The following is a 17,152-nucleotide window of genomic DNA, read 5'->3' on the forward strand; positions in this document are numbered from 1 at the left end:
ATCTTTATACTCAGGCAAAGAATGGATAATGCTGTGGTGAGCTTCCTTTCAAGAAAGTAATAAACTGACTTCTGATTATTTGGCAGTGCCAACCAGAAAGCGTGTAATCATATAAATATGTGGTTCTAAATAATTTGCATGAGTGCCAGACACGCAGGGGGAGACATTGTGCTAGACATGCAGAAAAAGAAAATAAATTACAGTACACAGCAAATTACATGTTAAGAATTTAATTGTCATCTTGATAATTCTGTGATAAGTAATCCTTCTTAACATGGACAAAGTATATACAACACCTTTAAATGTACACTTCCCATCTTCTGATCACAAGTGTGAAGTACCATCTCATATATTTAACTAACCATGGCTGCAGCAATATGTCCAAAAGCCCACTGATGTAGAAAAAGCATTTCTATAATTATGAAGTCATTAAAAAGCAACTAAATATAGTAAGCAATAAATACACAGGCAATTTGTGACGTTAAAACAAAACCAACCCAAACTAATTGACAAGGAGTCACCAGATCTCTTTTGATGTATTTAATCAATATTGATTGTGCAGTTTAATATCCATTGTGGTCAATAGCTCCACCCTGTGCTCTACAGAAATATGAAGCTCAGTATTTGATGTCACATGTACTATTCAGTATTTATGGCAAAGCCACCTGTGTCACCTCTATCATTTAGCACTGGGCAAGATCCAGTTACAGACAAACGCAAACTGTAATTAGAATGGCAAGTCAAGCTTACACTTGCACAATGGCAGGTACCTATAAAGTGACCAGATTTCTCAATTATTTCAGATTACTTTTCTCAAAATGTCTAAGAATTTTCATCAGTGTCTGCATTTAGATTTTAATTAGATATGCAGCAGGCAATTAGACATTTATTTCAAATGCTGTTAGAATTGTTTGCTGGCTCTCTTCTCAAAAGGCCAAAATAGCTGACAATGGCTAATGACTACATATTTCACGTGAAAAAGGATATGCAGACATAATTACTGCTGCAATCTCATCAAGCAGCCAAGTCTAATTAAGTGTCAAACTAGAGTTACAGAAGGGTTATGAAACCTTCCCTCAAAAATGACAACTCAGCTGTGGTGACACATAGACAATAAAACAACCTCAAGAGCAAGAGAAACATGACTTTTATGTAGGTTTTTGAGTAATGTTACAGAAAAGACCCTGTTCTTTCCATCATTCACAATGCATTAGTGAATTTAAAACAAAATTGCAATATTCAACCTGTAGCCAGGAAACAAAACTTATTGTAATATTCCCACTTTCATTAACAAGTACTTAAAGCTGTCAATAACTTTTTTAATTGTTTTTCACTCCAAATCAAATCTAGGAGGCTCTCATAAGCCTTATCTCTTTCCCACTTGTAATTATTTACATTTTTAATTATTAGTATATCCTACTAATGAGTATGTTAACTATTATTAAATTGATGCTTATAATATTAATGTTCTGTATTCAGTTTGTAGGCACAAACAAACCATATGAAAGACAGTAGTGTGTTAGACTTTCAAAAACAAAGATGGGAAGGAAATAGTATTATTGGCCTATGAACCTGCTAGTTTTCAAACATCTTTTCTCATTCTACATTGCTCTCAGACAGAGTTTTCAATTTCTCATAAAATCTTGACAGACTAATAAGCCCAGTTTTTATCTAGCCGTAGTAAAGTCTGGTTCTTAAGAACAGAAGATGTAAAGATGACACATTTTATATTCTGTTTATCATCCTGCACATATACACAGACATTCTTCATAATTTCTTCTTTAATGCAGCAATGACTTTTCCTCATTTGAGACACATCCCCCAGAAATAAAAGGAAACCAGTATGGCTTTAGCACATCCCATTATTTCTAGAAGTGGCTGCCCAACTTAAGATAGAACAAGGATTCTTCTTTTACTTCTTCCACAGAGATCTGTCATTTTCTTGATATTTGTGTTGAATAATACTGATCCTGTTCTAATTTAAAAATGTAATTGTGTTTCAAGTCAATTCCTGCTACACTACTTATCATGTAGAGCAACACAGCTATGTTAATGCTTGCTGTGGTAACAATGCAGAATTTGCTCAGATTTTACTATTAGGAGACACTAAACTCTTCATGTGTGGCATGCTAATCTTGTTCTAATTCCTCATCCATCTCTTTTGAACCTTCCTCCCTTCCTCACCCTAAATAAGGCGACAATCCCATGCCACTGAATGTTATTACAGTTCCTAGAAATGTTCAGTATATATTTCATCTTGCTCAAGGAGTCCTCCTAATAATATATGTACATGGAATATCTTAAAATGATTGGCAGCCAGTCACCTTTTCCTCAGTCAAGACAGCTATTTAGTATTTTAATATCTTCCATTAAAAATGCAAGAAAGAATGCAGAAGTTTAACACTGCCTCTAACCCAATCACAGTTCTAATTTTCCTTCCTATTCAAGCAGTGGTGTCTATGCTATGTTCTCATCAAACACCATTCAGGCAAGGGGATGAAATACCAGGCTTACTTAAAGGAATTACAAATAAAGCTTTTGGGTTTTTCAGTAAGATTGTTTGTTTATTGGTTTGTTTGGAGGGTTTTGTCATTTGCCATTAGTTTGTGATTTTTGCTTGGTCATGCCGTCAGTTGGAATGGGAAGACACGACAGAATCACTGGCATAAGGCAACCCACTCCTACTGGTGACTTGAATGCAGGTATTTGAGATTTGCACTTTTCACATAATAACTTTGCTGCCCTCACAGATTACTCCTTGCCTGCAAAAGAGGATAGGCTGTTAAGCTTTTTTATTTTTTTCCTTTTAAAAAAAACTTAAAATCACTTGGGCTTTTTATTCAAAACAGCTCATTCAAAGTACAGTCAGTGCTACACAGTATTGAAAACAATCCTTAATCACAGAGTCTGACTTGAAGAATCAATGTATGCATCCTACAATAGCCTGATTATCTGCTGAGATAAGGGCATGCATCATCTCATCCTCTCCACTTACTGAAAAGGGCATCCATGTGCTTGAGCTGAAGCAGGGAAGTCAGAGATGTGAGCCAGATGATGCCCCAAAATCTTGTATCAGCAAAGAGAGAGATTGAGTGAAGGACTTAAAAAGAGAAGAGTGCAAAGTGAGGTAATACTCACTGTTTATGCATGTATATTGAATAAATTTATTTGCTTTCCTAAAACTTTTATTCAAAAAAGAGAGTGTGAGCAGATTTTGAGAAAAATTCAGGAGAGGATGTGAAATTCCTGAGCTGATGTTGGGCTGTAAAATACACTACTTCACAGAAAAAGACAGTTTAGTTACCACTGAAATTAAACAATATCCAATAAAAGCCAAAGAAAACTTATCGCTAAGCATAAGTACTGTTTATATCCTGCATTATGGCTTCTCTTTTCCTGTATGCAATTTTATTTTACTATGGATGCCATTCATTTAATTTTGGGATATCACTCACCTGAGTAGACTAAATTCTAGGAGCTCTGGAGAATATGAGAGCACACGCATACTCATTCTCACACATGAGAACAGAATTTGTCTGTAAAATCGCAAAACTGCAGCAAAGAATTTACTTTCTAAATGGATTTTCAGGCCTTTGTCTCGGTGGAGCTTTCTCCATTCAAGCAAGCCTATAATGCTGGCCACAGAAATACTGTGAAATAGCTCTTTGAAATAAAAATAAATTGGAAAGAAAACAAGCTATTGAAGTGACACTCATATTTCAAAGGCATTGCCTTTGTGGATGAGAAAAAAATTTTGAGAATTTTCCAGTCATTTTAAAAACTCCAGTGATCTAAAAGAAATATAAAATATTCCAGATAATTATATCTCTAAATTATCCTAAAAATCAATCTCTACATTTTCTAAAATGTTTATCATAATATAATTTTCAGAACCACACAGGTAACGTATGAAATTCACTTGCAGGAGGGGCTTTTAAAAGGACCATAAAAAAAAACAGGCAACTAATGTTTCTCATTGTCTCTGTATATGACAAATAGACTGCTTAAACTATATTGCAGTAAAAGTCTTGCTAGAGTGAAATTTTAATACTGTCAAATCATTGCAATTGTTCCTTATATTTGGTGCAACACTCAGCACCCTTGCTGTCACCGGCTGTTCCACAGGTATTTAAGAAAAACAAAATCCAAAATCATGAAGACTGTTTTTCCTATTATAGAGGGTATTATTAAAAAAAGTGAATCTCCAGTTTTAAATTCATATTTTAGGGGCTTTAAGTAGCAAAGTACAAAACTCAGATATAACTATGTTGTTTCAAAGACCAAAAGGCATCTCTACACAAATGCTATTTTGAGCAATGCATATTGGAATTGAGTTAAATATTAACCCACTACTAGTCTCTGAGAGTCAAAATTATTATCTGTAATACTTTGTAAGCAATGCAGGAATGTGAAGCATAAGAATCAACTATAATGCAGCCAGAAGACGGCCCTTTCAAATAATGTTAAAGAATGAAAGGTTTCAACATAAAATAGAAAAGATGTACTGAATATAAACATTTTGTACCCCATGGTCAGCAGATATTCATGGCAACTGTAAAAAGTAATAATGTTCAATATGCTATGAGAAGCAGACAGCCTCAAAGAGACTGTTTTCCTCTTATGTGCCATGCCCGTATTCCAAACACGTAATTTTTACACCTAGGAACCCCTTAGTTCAAAATTCCATGAAATCTTTTTTTAGAAACAAAATGATTTTTTTGTAAATTTAGGTTCTTGTTATGGCTGTCAAATACTGTCAGTCAAATTTAGCTTACAAAGCACCAGACGGCTGCTGGTTGTACAAATTTGGATGTCAAATTTAAAATCTGCCTTGTCCTTGTTATCTATTTACAGCAGACAAAGGTCTCAATACAAAAGCGATTAATAAATTTGGGGGCTAGTGAGGGGATCAAGTGTCATAGTAGAAATACAATATTTATTTTAGAAAATTCAGCTACTATTCAGGGTCTCTGCAAATGTTTTAAAAGTTTTGCTCCACTAATATGATACACTAGATGATAAAGTTTTCATCTTTCTTCATACACAGTCTCACACCTGTAGAGAAACTTCTCCAAGTTCATAATTAATAAACAAAAATTTACTTTAATAAACTTATTCTTAAGGATTCTGTGATAGAGTTCCATTTAGAGTGTCTCTTTCACAGAGAGGATTGCTTCATTTTTTATCTCACCTGAATACAAAGACAGTTATTCATGAAGGAAGGAATACCATTGTCACTTGACTTTATTACAAAAAGAATTAAATAGATCAAAGCCTATGCTACTGATAAAAACCAGGTTTGCCAGATGTACTTTATAAAAAATTATTTTTTTCCTAAAGATGGGGGTTTGCCAATTTTATAAAATTACAGCCAGATGTGAGAAACTATATAAATGCAACAGACCTTGATTTAAAAAAGTAGAAAACATAGCAAAAAAACCTGAGGTCTCTGCTTGTCTGGTAGTATCTGGTGACATACTAAGTCAATAAGAAATGTATACATCTGAGAGGTCTGGGATCAGAAGAATGAAGGGGGTTTAAAGGGAATTATTAAAATTTGTGACATTTATATTACTGCTAGGAATCTTAACTCAGCCTTTGAAAACATTTCAGTATTTGGCAAAAACCAGGCCCTGGAATAGAGCAATACATTCTCTTCTGTCATTTGGTGTCTCTCCAATTACCAAGCTTCAATCCACTTCTCAGAGGAGTAAGAAACATGAAAGACAGCTTTGTGAATGACTGATTAACACAGAAAAGATCATTTCTCCAAGATTATATTGTATTCCTAACAAGACCAAAAGTGTGCACTAAATTATTATTATGATAATTAACTTTGGCAGACTGTGTCTTATTGTTAAAAAGCAGTAATAAGGTACCTTAAAAGGCAGAATAATTACACTTAACTGCTGTAATTAGTAAGTTAATTTTCAGGTGAAGATTATTCATAACATAGGAATTATGCAACTGCTGCCATTTAAATTCTTACTGCAATGCCTTCATATAATTTAAATCAAGAATTGTTAGCATTTCTGAACCTTTACTTCAATAAGGTAAGAGAAAAAAAATCCATTCAGGAAGAAGACCATTTCATTTCTGTGTCAATGGACTGGAATGTCTGAAACTGAATATCAAAATATGCATATATAATCCAAATGAGAGAAAAGGAAGGAGAAGAGAACAAAGTTAATATTTTCACACACAACTTTAGTGATATTAGTTTGCTCCTTTTCCACCAGGTGCCATTCCAAAATCTTTCTTCGCTTTCACTAGTTTTTGTATTTCACTCCAGGATCAAAAAAAAAAAAAAAAAAAACCCCAAAATTTCACAGAGAAATTTCATCTTCTGTTCTGTTCATAGAGAATTTGTGCCAAAATCTGTGATTTCATATAATTTAAAGTGAATTTTGTTACTTTCCTTAAGATCTATTTTCCTGATGACCTACAACTGCTGTTTCTGGGTGATCTTCAGAAAACGAAAAAATGAGTGATTTCAGTCATGTTTTCTAATAAATGGTTCATTGGAGTAATACATATATATTGTACAAAACACTCCTAGACTGCTTGCATTTTACTACCAATACTCCAAGATGACTCCTACATGAGCACACAGCTCTCATGTCCTTATTACACAGGAAGTCATATAGGTCATCATTTTTACAAAGATGAATACACAAATCCCATAAAGGGGCAGTGAGAAACAGAAAAGGCCTTGACACCGTACGAGCACTGCTCAGCAACAGCTAAAACACTGGTGTGTTGTCAACACTGCTCTGGTCACAAATTCCACAGAGGAAAGTAAGGACATGGGCAACACTCAGAAGGTATTTTAAAGAGTTTGATATTGTCTGGTAGCTGATTGTATGATGGGGCTTCCTCAGCATATGTCACCTTTTCGTCCTCCTCCTCTGCTCATAGCCCAAAATTTTCTCCTTCACACCAGTTCTTGATGACTTCCAAGATCCCTGGGAGATTGAGGTTTCCTATTCAAGCTTGCTGTGTGAGCAGTATAACCCGCTTACCCCACACACCATCAGTGGCAAGATGTGCGGAAGGGACTTCCCCTTTGAACACCCAGCCCAGCACTGGTAGCCAGGGCGCCAGAAGCAGCTGTGCTTCAGTGCCAATCACTTCTGAAGCAACTTGAACCCTTCACAAGATGTCAGGATCTCTTTTTCAGTTGGGGTGTAACGGGCTTCGGATCCTTTGTATCCCCAAATTCAGAATCTCAGGGTCATCCTCAGGTTTCTCTGGGTACTCTTTGCCAGAGGCTCCAGGAAGGCCCGTTCTCACTGGCTGCAAGTAGAGCATATTTTTCACACCTTGTTGTAACTCGACTGCTCCAAGGGCTACTCTACGAACAATCTCCCATTTAATTTATTCAAAAGCTTGTTGTTCAGGACCCCGCTTAAAATCATTTTTCTTCCAGGTCACTTGATAGAGGGGGCTTACAATATGACTGTAACCTGGAATACGCATCCTCCAAAATCCCACAGTGCCTAGGAAAGCCTGTGTTTCCTTCTTGCTGGTTGGCGGGCACATCAATGTATTGCAAGTGTTGTGGAGCCTCACCCTCTTCCAATGCAGTCTGGATCAGTCCATGGCAACCAGCGGGGTTGTTTCCACCCCTGGGGCAGTCCATTCCTGGTGTACTTCCAGGTGTACTGCCTACCCATCCAGGTAAAAGCAAACTGTGGCCTGAACTCTGCTGCTAAAAGAATGGAGAAAAAAACACATTAGCAATTGACCATGGTGCATCCCGTACAAACTTCCTCCACAGTATTTCTTTCACCTCTTTTATCACTTTATCAGGGCACTTTGGTCGTTCAGGGGTGAACTTCCAAACCACTGGAGCAGAATAATCCTTCAAAAACTGGCCCAATTTCTCCAGCCTTCCATGCCACTCATGGCTATCCAACCTCAGGGTAGACCTCTGAATAACCTCCCAAGAAACCTCTGTCTTGACTCTAAACCTGGCAGACTTAGCAACAAGAACATGCTTTGCTTAACATCCAAAGGGAATTCAAAATCCTCAAAAGCTGTTGTAACAGGCCTGAAGGAGGAAAAGGGAATAAAAAGCTGGGGAAAAGCATCCCCCTGTTTCCCCCCCAGACTGGGTACTGCTATTAATGGACTCCTGAAAGCAGTGCCCCAGGTAAGGGTATGAGAGCAACACTGAATTCACATCCCAAATGACCCTCATTGCCCTTGATGTTATCATGTCATAAGGTGATATCTCACAGTGCAGCAACAAAGCAATCCTGATCCCTCTCCCTGCTTCGAAAAAGAGCACCAGGATGGGCACACAGCACATATATGGAAACATACACTGGGCTGGTGCCACAACCATCTGACAGACCAAGTAACATTGTGATCAGCGGCTCTGGATATACTACAACAAATGCTCAGACAGAATTTGTTTCTGATGAGCCTGGGGTTTTAATGACGGACTTCTGTCCGTCATAAAGAAGTCCATATTCTGGGACCTAACATGGAATCGCAGAAAGGTACAGGGAACATTTACTATACAAGGTTGCTCAGAGCCCTATCCAACCTGGCCTTGAACACCTTCAGTGATACTCTGATCTTGTTGTCAAGTCACCTCAACAACTGGACATAGGCAGTTTCCGGAAGAAATATAAAACTACCTCTGAGCCATAGGTACAGAATTTAATTCATGCAGAAAAAGACACTGCATTATTTTCCTGGAACACTTTTTGTGCGTGCAAACCATAATACTCAGCTGTATTGACTCAGGTATTCTAAGCTTACTGTCCTCATTATAACATTAGCACTTAATTATAACATGTTTCATCTCAGACTACATATGGACAGGTTTGCTAAAAACTTGCATTACTGGGGATTAGCCATGCAGAGAAGAAAAAGACAATATTGTGCAGATATGTGACAGAAGCTTGATTATCAAAGAAGGATTCAGGTTGTGTTTTCTGCTCTCTGCCTCAGCTGAAAGGCCAATTTTCTCAGTGGCCTGACCCCTTTCTAAGATTCATCGTCTATGCCTGGTATTCTATAATCCGTTTGTGTTATTTTTATTACTGAATTCCCCAGTTAAGGCTCTGACTCTTCAAGAACAAAATCTCAACATATACACCAGGAAATGAGTACTTATTCAGTTCCTACTTACAGGAGCAGACAAGGAGGCTCCACGCTAATGTCTCAGCACTCCTTTTGGCTTTAAAATGAACAGTTAAATTCTCAGTGTTCAACCCTAAAAAAATCTAGCTTCCAGATCTTGTGATCCCACCTGAATCTATCACTGATAAGCAGAGTTACTGATATGATAACTCCCTTTATTTAAACATTTCTTACTTCATTAAACATCCTTAAGAATCAATAAATACTTTGAGAGATAAAATAAACCGTTACATGATAAATGAAGCAGGTTCTTATAAATATGATAAAAGTTTAAAAGCCATAAAGGGTTCTCTACAGGTGCTAATTTTACTACTTGAATGAAATTAATAAGACTCTCCATAAAACAGCAGGAGATCTTTAGATTACATGAGTAATCAGCAAGAAAATTTATTGTGGATTCATGAAGCACTAAGTGTTTGTGTAATGTATGCAAAAGTGGTACTTTATTCTCTGCAGTGAACAATTCTGAGTCCTTATAATAGAAAAATATTTAATAGCTTGAAAACTCTTGAGGCATAGTTTTAAAAAGTTGTTCAACTGTGATTAATTCAACTCATGACAAACTAGTAATGAAAGGTCTGCCTTATTTTAATATTCAGTAGGAGCCATTATTTAAAAAACTCCTTAAGGTTAAACAATGGATATAGAGACAACTGGAAATCCAACCTGATGTGTAGGAATGGAAGAGATAGGAGAGTGAGATTTGCACATTCAGTAGTGCATTAATCTGAAAAGCTAAACTAACTTTTCACCTTGGCTGCTCTATGGATAATGTATTTATTTACATGACTACTTGTTCCTGCAAACTTCATGTTTTATGAACCATTTCAGATGAAGAATTTCCAGAAGTAGTCCCATAGAGGAAATTCTGTCGCATTTGTGCTACCAAATTCTCAGTAAATTATGCCCTCCGAGGAAGAATATAGCCAAGCTTTAGTAATTTTTTCAAAAATCTTTTATTACAATGTACCATGGAATCATAAGTTTGTATTCAATACTTTACATTTAATATTTATTGATTGCTGCAGTTAATTGCTTTTGGTTTGTAGCTTTGGGCTTAATTAAGTGGACCAAAAGTGTCGATACACTGCAGCTGTTCAACTGACTGACAAATGAACTAAATAATGCTTTACCATGACTGGTTATTAATGTTCTATCAATGAAACAGGCAAGGGGAATGCATGGGTCAGGGAAGTAGTAATAATAATAAAATACAGAGCCTTTAATGTTTAGATCAGCTGCTCAGCACAGATTAACAGTAGCTAAAATGACTGTAATCTAAGGACCCCAATTCATTCATGTTTTATTATGTGTCATGTGAAATGAGATTACTGATAAAAATACAGTGCTTAAAGACATCTCTTGTTCTGAACAGAGGTGAGCTAACTCTGCCCAATGTTGGAGCTGATTGAAAGGCACATGGCTGTGTCAGTACAGCGCTAAAACAAAGTAAACACATCCTGCAGACAAGGCCACAATACCAGCTGGAGTGTGAGAATGTGTTCCCCATGGCTTTTGAACTGAATCTGTGTTATATTCCACAGGCCTATAGTTTGGGCAATGGCAACATACAGTGTCGATACATCCACTGACAGTTCAGGAAAGGGTCTTTGCATCAGCTAATTTGGGGACTGATCTACACTGTGACCTTTGTAACTGTTCACCCCTTTACAGGACTCTAACCCAATAATCTAAATAGGCTCATTTCTGCACTTGTCAAGTAGAAAGTATAAAAAATAGGAAAACATGTATTTTTAGAGCTTTGGCACTTCTCAGGAATATTATGTTAAAGCTTATGCAAAGAAAGATGCTATGTTTGTTGAGCTCAATTGGTACATCTTTGATAGCAACATAGCTTTGGAGAAGTGAGAAAACCTGGTCCAGAATGTGACTTAAGATCCAGTTTCCCTGCTTAAAATAAAAGTTGCATGTTAACAGATGTTATCAATTCTAACTTAGTAACTTCTTGTATCTGTTATATGCAGATTCTTCTAGTCATCATTTAAAAGTCTGGACACATACAGTTTCTAAGATCTAATTGGTTAACTTACCCTAAACCACAGATGTTCACAAATGGTGCATCATTAACTAAAAGGCTTAAAGTGAAACTTGTCAGTATTGCAGGTTATCCATGAAGCTGCTGCCAATCTTTTTGGGCATCAATGTGCTACTAGACCATCTCTTCCCAGGCTTTCAAGGTTTACCCTTTCCTACGTGCAAGAAAATTTGCCATTTATCAGCTTCCTTTCAAACTTCCATGCCTCTGCCCTTATCAAAAGACAGTATTCAGCTACAAATGTTCCTAAAACACTTAATTTTGAAAAAGCTGATGGATTTGGCTCTCAAAGTATGACAATTTCACACAACCATAGAATATGCTGAGTTGGAAGGGACCCACAAGGACCATTGAGTCCAACTCCTGGCCCTGCACAGGACACCCCAGCATTCCCACCATGTACCCGAGAGTGTTGTCCAAATGCTTCTTGAACTCTGTCAGGCTTGGTGCTGTGACCACTTCCTTGGGGAGCCTGCTCCTGTAGCCAACCACCCACTGCGTATAGAACCTTTTCATGATATCCAATCTAAACCCCCCCTGACACAACTTCAGGCCATTCCCTCGGGTGCTGTCACTGGTCACCACAGAGAAGAGATCAGTGCCTGCCCCTGCACTTCCCCTCACAAGGAATTTGTAACTGCAATGAGGTCCCCCCTCAGTCTCCTCCAGGCTGAACAGACACAGTGACCTCAGCCACTCCTCATACGGCTTCCCCTCAAGGCCCTTGCTCAGAACTTTATCAATCTTTTTTACCAAGGATTAGTGTTTCCATGACTCTTCCCTCCAAATACCTTACCAAGCTGAATATCTGCTCTTGTAATTACTTCAGCCTTTATTCCCCTCCCTCTACACACCAACACCCATGCATGTACCGATCTCTGTATTTATACATCTATAGGTATTTATACATCTACAGGTTTACTGGGTCTTATCTGATGCAGATCTCCTGTATGGAGATGGCCTTCGGCCATTTTCTCCCTGACTGGGGGCAAATCAGTCTCACTAACACTTCAGTTTACTATTTAATGACAAATAATAATCTTGTGCTCTGGGCAAATAAAAGCAGACCATCTTCAACAATAAAGCACCATGCATGCATTATATAACATGTATAAAAATGGGTTACAGAGAAAGAGACGATTTAATAATTTGAAAAATATTTGTATTTTGGAGGAATATTTATGTTTTTCATATTCTCTGCAAATACAAATACAAGACATGAATCATGCCCTTTAACATATTTCTCTGAGTGTTCTGAGATTAGATCAGATGGAACATTTCATCAGAATCCTTGAAATGATGCAAACAAATATGAACATCTGCATTTTAAATATTAACTGCTAAAGCACCATGAAAACCTCAGTGCTGGCAGATTTGCTCTGATTCCTCTGGCAAAGCATGGGCTCATATTTTTTACCTTAAAAGCATTCTGCACAAGAGATGAATGTGAAATTTAGCTTTCACAGCTGACATACACATAGCAAAAAGCCTTACCATAATTATATTTAATCCTGATAAAGAACACAGTAATTCCTATGCTACACTATTTATATATGATTTAAAGAGACTATTCAGTAGACCCAAATTCAAATAATTATATCCACCCTCTATCTTTGAATCCTATCAATGTTATTTCAGCATCTGCTCTCTGTAAATTCTAGCCAACTTGAACAACTATGGATCTAAGATTCAAGGTACAGTATCCTATATCTACTTGTTTTTTCTGCAGAAGTGACTTTACCTACAAACATAAACAGAAACTTTTCATCCTGATGGGCTAGTTCCACCCTTTAGTAGCCTCTTGCTGTATGACGATCTTTGTAATTTAACTTATTTGGTCACTTCTTTATTCAGGCATTTAGGAAAGAAAGAAAGAAACAAACAAACAAACAAATAACACAGGATGTTGCATAATAAATAATCCCATTTAATCACAAAGTCCAAAATATTTATGTATAAGGCATGGGCAGCTGTCTGCATTTTTCTGCTTTGTAGACTACTCTCAAGTTTTCAGCAATGTCTACACTGGGCAACGTAGAACTAGCACAAGGATCCCTGTGTTTGGGTTGTCAGACTAGTAAATCTGGAAATGATATGCATACAGTGCTCTGCCTAAAGTGCTCACTCTGAAAAAATGCCTGGGACAATAAAAAAAAGAGACCGCCAAATGGTATGTACAGTGCCTCTGAGGATGATAAAGACTTTAAAAGCAACAATAACCAGAAAAGTATGCAGACAAAATCTAAATAGTCACATAAAGTAAGATCTGGAACAGAATTTGTAGCTTGGCAGAGTTGCAACTTCAGTTTCTTCCTTTCTACATATAACAATGTATTCCTTCTATCATATATAAAAAAAAAAAAGAAAAGAAAACAGGCCTAAGGACTGAGGGTTTTATAAGCAGCCCAAGATTCCAGTCTACAAAATCCCCAAGGCCACTTTGAAAATCTCAACCTAAATGTTTAGCTGAGTTACTATCTGCTTTTCTTTCAAACTGCAAATCCCAGTTGTTCTCACAATTTCCTACTGTGCACCACGCTTATCCATGAAACATAAGCTGTGGTTAGGATGAAACCTTTGCCCTGCATTTTCTCCATGGATACAAACTGTCTGTCAATATACTATAGCACTGCTACCATTCCCCTCACATTCCATTTACCAATACCTGCACTTCAGGATTTAGGAGGCTTCAGAAACCATCTTTCTTAAGGATTTTCAGCAATGTAAAAAGCATTGTTGGTCGATTTAAAGTTTTTAATATGATGCAAAAGGATGTGAGGTGAATGCAAATACAAAGCGCTGTGGAAAGGAAGCAGGCATTCCAGATAAAAGTACTTAAGATTAATTTAACATGCACAGGATTTCCCAATTAAAACTTTCACATTAGCACTGCATTTTAAACAGTTAATCTCCTAACAAGACATCCCCAGCAATAAGAAGTGAATTGCAGGACTGAATAAGGCCCTGAGGCCTGCATCTGGAAAAGGCTGCGCTTTGTAAATGCTGGATTTATGCTGCTGTCACAAATTCTGCAATGAAAGAGCTGCACTGCCACCTACTGCCAAGATGTCTTTTCCCAGAAACCGCCACTAAAAGTGAGAAACCCTCTGTGCTTCTGCACAAAAGGCTAACCAAAGAAAATTATGCAACTCAATTTTTCATGCAAACCAATTTTAGGCTTTTTTTTTTTAACTCCAGTAGCTGGAAAGGCAGATCGTTTACTTTTCTGTTCCTTTTCTTCATAATATGGTGAAAACCAAGGAATGCTGTGCTGAACAATGTGGGAGAGTCTATGCAAAAGTCTGGTTTTCCCTCTCCTATTCCCAGATCTCAACTGTCACACCTTTGAATCCTGCCTGAGCTGCAGTCATCTCAGCTAATGATACCCCGACTGATTCATGCAAAAGAGTTACACTGAGGTTGATTTCTTCCCTTCCTTTAGGAGCCAAAGACAATACCTCTGTGATGCACCCTATCTCCAAGAGCCTAGATGTGAAGGAGTCTCACACAGTATCACAGCACTGCTGTGGCAACAGTGCCTTAATTGAAAATGAAGTTTTACTGTGGTTTCCTTTCGGGGTCTTTTTTGACAGCTAAATTGCATATCAATTAACATTTCGAGAAGAGCTACTCTCTTTCCTAGTAGACATAGTCACTAACAATTGCTCATAAAATAAATTTTTAGAAGCAGCAGGAAAAAAAGGGAATTAATATTTCAGATCGCAATGAAAGACGCTTAACAAATAGCGAAGTAGGGAAGAGAGAACATCAGGATTAATGAATGTCAGCTGTGCTCTCTGTAAATTCTAGCCAACTTAAACAACCATGGATCTAGGATTCAAAAGATACAGTATCCTATAACTACGTGCTTTTTCTGCTCTTTGCCTTAATTGTATATGCAAATAACATTACAGGTGTACAGGTGAGAAAATCCCCATCCTTGTGTTTATAGTTGTTTGGTAACAGTAAAGCACAGATCGACTCGAGCTGCTGCTAGGAAAACCACAGCATCACATATCATCTGCAAGCACCCTGGAGGGAAAAATATCTTCAACTCCCTGTGTCAGTGGTGTCTCAGACTGAAATTGTATGCACACACTCAAGAAGTATGTGCCCTTCCTACATTACCATCAAAATAAGTAAAAAACAAGCAAGATAGCATAATTGCATTTTTTAAGACAAGACTTTTTCTTCTTTTAGACAGGAGCTCCTGCAAGTACAGATGTGGTGAGATTTACTTGTTTAATATCTGGGGAATAAAACTCCAGACATCCTGACACTATCTTCTCCTCTGCCTTCAGGCTTAGCAATACTTCACATTTCAAGTACAAATTCAACTACAAAATTTGTGTGTCTCCATTCTGTATCTTTTTAGGTACATAATATCTCACAGCACCAAAGGATTTCTATGTTTAGGGCCTAGAAGAGAGCTGCTTCTTTTTAAAAGCATGAATACAGCACAACAATCCTTGAGAAAGCATAAATTTTCACACATTTGCAGTTGAAAAGTGTCTTTACTTTTCATTTATCAGGAGAATAGTTCTGAAGAATCAATTCTGTTAGAAATTATATTTTATCTGTTGCCCTGAAATTAAAATCTTGTATTTATCTGTTCATTGTCTTACGTGCTTTAGGGTTTTTACTGCACATACATTCAGAATTTTTGTCTCCATTACAGAACAGTGGCAACAGGTAACAAAAAACAAAGAAATTTTTGTTCTGTCTTTATAGAAATGTTACCTTTTCTTCCCACTGGAAATGCTTAAAACATCTTCCTTCCAGCAAAAAGTCCACATGATAAGTTTTATACAGCATACTATGTAGTGTTACCAAAAGAAAGTTGTACTTTATCTATTCCTTCTGTCTACTGTGTTAAAATGCATCTAATGGAATAGTTTCCATGAGGAATAACAGACTTTTAAGCCATCGTACAAAGCCCTTCAGCCAGCAAAGTCAGTCTAACTAATGATATGTTTTCATCCTGTGTTTTTACACAAAAGCATAAGACAAGACAAATACATAGCAAGAGAAGTCCAGAAACAAATTTAGGAAGACTAATCTTCCCCTCTACACTTTCAGTATCTGCTGTCTGGGGTTTCATCACTAGTTGGCTACACCATCAAATACTTGGACAAAGGCAGTTGTCACTTTTACCTAGGTGTGGCAAGGTGTGTCCATTAAACACTTCTGAGCAGAAGTGTAAAAGCCTAATGTATAACACAACCAGTATTTAGGTAGTGCTTAATCCAAAACCATTTTGCAAATGCAAAGCCAAAAATATTGAACTCCTTTCTGTATTTAGTTTCATGGAGCTAGGGCTTTTTTAATTCTGCTCTTTTCTACTTCCTTTCCCCCAAACTGACTCTCTTGGTATCTTTTGTCTTTACGCAAAGAAACATCCAACAGTATTCAAGCTAAACCTTCACTGTTCAGCTGTATCCATGGTAGGAAAAATAGGCTATCCACTTTCAAAAGAAACTGCAGTAAATATGAGAATCGATGGAGAACTGAAAATAAAAATCTATAGGAAAATTATGAAGACGGTTTTGGCAGGCACATAATTTCTAACAAAATATACATATTCTTTTTCATTATTATTGTTTGTGAAGAATCAATCCTGCAATGCATTCCCTTTGGTAAGTTACCTTTTTTAGTACTGGAAAGGCAAAGACAAAAGGCCAGAGCCTCAGATCCTGTAAATTATGTGGCTTGCTGGCCCATAATAACACTGTTCTAATAGGAAGCATGATGACGGAAAATCCTGAGGTACTACAATGCAAACCCAGGATTTCTACTGTTAACAGAGAACTTGAGAATCCACTTAATAGGAAGCTTCATTAACACACAGCAGATATGTTGTTGTACAGGCTAACAGAACAAACCTCTGGCTCTCATGTAGAGAACAAACCTTTCAGAGCCCCAGTACCACTTTCTGACAGA

General features: G+C 37.2%; 1 long non-coding RNA gene across 1 annotated transcript in view; it reads right to left on the reverse strand.

The window, feature by feature from the left end:
- Positions 1-214: 214 nt before the first annotated feature.
- LOC108447331 overlaps positions 215-17,152 on the reverse strand; it is a 43,490-nt gene continuing 26,552 nt past the window's right edge. Inside the window, exon 2 of the long non-coding RNA XR_001862849.1 lies at positions 215-7,711. This is a non-coding gene — a long non-coding RNA (uncharacterized LOC108447331). The remainder of the gene's footprint in view (positions 7,712-17,152) is intronic.

This window comes from Corvus brachyrhynchos, unplaced genomic scaffold, assembly GCF_000691975.1.
Source record: "Corvus brachyrhynchos isolate BGI_N302 unplaced genomic scaffold, ASM69197v1 scaffold105, whole genome shotgun sequence".
NCBI lineage: Eukaryota > Metazoa > Chordata > Aves > Passeriformes > Corvidae > Corvus > Corvus brachyrhynchos.